The sequence below is a fragment of the Ipomoea nil genome, unplaced genomic scaffold, assembly GCF_001879475.1.
Source record: "Ipomoea nil cultivar Tokyo-kokei standard unplaced genomic scaffold, Asagao_1.1 scaffold0205, whole genome shotgun sequence".
NCBI lineage: Eukaryota > Viridiplantae > Streptophyta > Magnoliopsida > Solanales > Convolvulaceae > Ipomoea > Ipomoea nil.
Genome location: NW_017616633.1, coordinates 1727501 through 1731410, shown reverse-complemented (window position 1 = coordinate 1731410; position 3910 = coordinate 1727501).

Below are 3910 nucleotides of genomic sequence, written 5' to 3'. Positions count from 1 at the left end.
TTAACATTTCACGGGGAAAAAAGTGCTATAAGTATATAACTCAGGGGGATAAAGTGTTATTTTCCCTTTTAATTATAAATACTTTAAAATATATTACTATGTAGGTTGATTATAATAAAAGAAACGTAAATAAAATAAACATTTGGCAATCTAGTCAACAAAAATATAGAGTTAACCTATTAAAATTGTTAATTGCTCTTTTTTTTTTTTTTTTTTTTTCTGAGTTCAATGGCTTATTTGATCTTTTTTTTTCTGGGTCCGATGGCTTATTTGGGGTTATTTGAGTTCGATGGCTGAATTGTTGTTTCCTAAATAGTTCAATGGCTTATATGTAATTTATCCCCCTTTTTAATATTACTAAACAGAATATATTACAATATACTAGTGTTGCAAAAATCCCGCTTAGGCGGCCATTAACGACGCCGGCCTAGGCGGCTGGCCGACGTATCACTATAATCGGCCGTCTAAGTACCACCTAGGCGTCCTTGTCGGCCTATAAGCTATTGTTTTTTATTTTCTTATTTCTATAAATTGGTTACTTTTCACTCAAAACGACATTGTTTTGAACGAAATAATCCTAAATTGTTCAAACACTAGATGTTTTTTAGGTTAATTTAATATTTTAATATTAACTATTAAAGCATTAAATAGTTTGTAATTATTAGTCTTAAAATCTTTTAAAAATTTTAAACATATCTTTACAAAAAAAAAAAAAAAAAAAAAAAACTAAAAAAAAAACACAACCGCCTAGGCTCCGATTAATCGCCGCCTAGGCGCTAGGCACCCCCGGGCGCCTAACAATTTTTTCAACCGTGCAATAGACATATATATATAATTAGACCCCTAAGGGGCGTTTGGTTTAGGTTATATAACATAACCAAGGGAATGTGACATTCCAAAGTTAACATTCCTATGTTTGGTTCATATCATCTTAGGGAATATAACATCCGATCCCAAGGAATGAAACATTTCCTCCACAGGATTTTGAAGGGAATGTGATTCCCTTCCATTTCTTAGGTTATGTAAAATAACCTTGGATATTTATACATTTTGTCATTTTAATTCTAATTATTTAAAAATATATATTTTATTTTAGCTTATATATACATATACATATACATACATATACATATATATATATATATATATATATATATATATATATATATATATATATATATATATATATATATATATATATATATATATATATATATCAGTTAGCTAGAGTTTTGTGATTAATAAAATCAAGAAGATGCAGTGTTGCGGTGACAACCTTAATTACCGTGGAGGTCAGCAACGTGGCTTCGATGATTCGTGTCAAATCTGTAAAGGTTTCGGCCACACAAGAGTCAATTGTTTTTAGCGCTATGATGATCCGTGTCAAATTTGTAAACGTTTTGGTCACACGGGAGTCAATTGTTTTTGGCCGCTATGATGATCCATGTCAAATTTGTAAATGTTTTGGTCACACGGGAGCCAATTTTTTTTGGTGCTATAATGATCCGTGTCAAATTTGTAAAAGTTTCGGTCATACGGGAGTCAACTATTTTCGGTGATATTCAGGGGCTCCGGGTTCTCAGGCTAATTTGGTGTTTCAGAATGGTTTAGTAGCTAAAAACTCGTCAAATTCTCATACTTGGGTTCTGGACACTGGAGCCACAAATCATGCAACTCCAAACATCGCTGCCCTTTCTACATCGGAGAAGTACACTGGTAATGACACTTTACGTGTCGGTGACGGTATGGGTTTATCTATTAGTCATGTTGGCCATGCCTCTTTTAATACCCCTTCTAGATCATTTACATTGTCTGATATACTTCACATTCCACGTTTGTCTAATTCTTTATTATCTGTTCAGAAGTTTGCATCCGATAATAAAGAATTGTTTGAGTTTCACCGCTCCTTTTTTGTTGTGAAGGATATCAATACCAAGGAAATACTTCTTCGGGGCAATAGTTCGGGGGGACTATACACACTTTCATTACCTAGTTCGTCTCCGTCAGCGTTTCTTTCCGCTCGTGCCTCGGCTTCCACTTGGCACAATCGTCTGGGTCATCCTCATAACCGTGTTCTTAGCCATATACTTCGTTCTTGTTTGGTTAGTGGGTCTCGTGATAATATTCGTTGTAATAATTCTTTATGCAATGCGTGTCAATTAGGCAAATATGTCCGTTTTCCCCTCCCTCGTGTTGCTTCCTCTAGTTCTCAAGTCCTAGATCTTATTTACACAGACATTTGGGGTCCTGTACCCACTTTATCTACTTTTGGCTTCCGTTATTTTGTGATCTTTGTGGATGATTATTCCCGTTATACATGGTTCTTCCCTATGAAATTAAAATCTGATCTTTATGTCATCTTTGATAAATTTCGTACTCTTGTTGAATGGTCTTTTAATTGCAAAATAAAGGCCATTCAGTCTGATTTAGGTGCTGAGTACAAAAAGTTGCATTCTTCGTTTGTTCAATTAGGAATTCAACATTGACAATCCTGTGCCTATACACATGAACAGAATGGTCATATTGAACGAAAACATCGTCACATTGTTGAAATTGGTCTAGCTCTTCTAGCTCATGCCTCTGTTCCATTGAAATTTTGAGATTTTGCCTTTGAGACTGCTGTCAATTTTATTAACAGAATGCCATCTTCTATATTAAATAACTCCAGTCCTCATCTCCTGTTACATAAATCCCCTCCTTCCTATCTTTTTCTTCGTGTCTTTGGATGTTTATGCTACCCTCATCTTCGACCATATAATCGTCATAAGATTTCATACAGGTCTTCTCCATGTGTTTTCCTAGGTTATACTGAGTCCTTTAGGGGGTACAGATGCATTGACTTATATACTAATAAGATTTACACATGCAGGCATGTCAAATTTGATGAAGAAGTTTTTCCCTTTGCTACTAAAACTTCTTTGCAGGATTTATCTACTCTGTTTTCTGGACCTTGGGCGGAATCTGTTCTCAGTCATAACACACCTATTCTTGCCGTGACCAATGATGAGCCGCCAGAACCGCCGCTACCAGCTTCATTTGAACCAGCCGTGGATCCCGGACAGGCTGCCTCGTCGGGTGATCCGGTGGAGCCCGTTGCTCGCCAGCGAGGCCGTCCACGTGGGCGGTCCACCAGGCCTAATGTCCGTACTCACTCTATGACCACTCGCAGCAACACAAATGTTCCTCTTTTTGCTCTAGCAGCTCAGGTACATCCCACGGAACCCACATGTCACTCTCAAGCTATCGAATATCCTGAGTGGCGTGAAGCCATGGACCAAGAATTCAATGCTCTCCTGCATAACCACACATGGTCTCTAGTTCCACCCACTGCAGGTATGAATATTATTGGCTGTAAATGGTTGTTTCGTACGAAGAGAAAGGCTGATGGTGCTATTGAAAGGCATAAAGCCAGTTTGGTTGCGAAAGGTTTTAATCAGGTTCCAGGCCAGGACTTCTTTGACACATTTAGTCCAGTGGTAAAGCCTACGACTGTAAGACTCCTTCTATCTCTAGCTTTATCATCTGGGTGGTCTATCAAACAGCTAGATGTTCATAATGCTTTTCTGAATGGTAATCTGGCTGAAACAGTTTATATGAAGCAACCCCTGGTTATATTGATGCTAACTTCCCGAATCATGTTTGTTTGTTAAAAAGATCTCTGTATGGGTTAAAACAAGCTCCTAGAGCATGGTTTAATCGACAACATACGTTCTTACTATCAGTTGGTTTTCAAGCATCCAAAACAGATGTCTCTCTGTTCTATTACTCTAAAGACTCTGCTTTGGTTTATCTATTGGTGTACGTGGATTACATTCTTGTAATGGGAAGTGACCAGGGTATTATGTCTCAGCTCTTGTCCAAATTATCTGCTACATTCAAAATCAGAGATCTTAGTGAACCAAATTTCTTT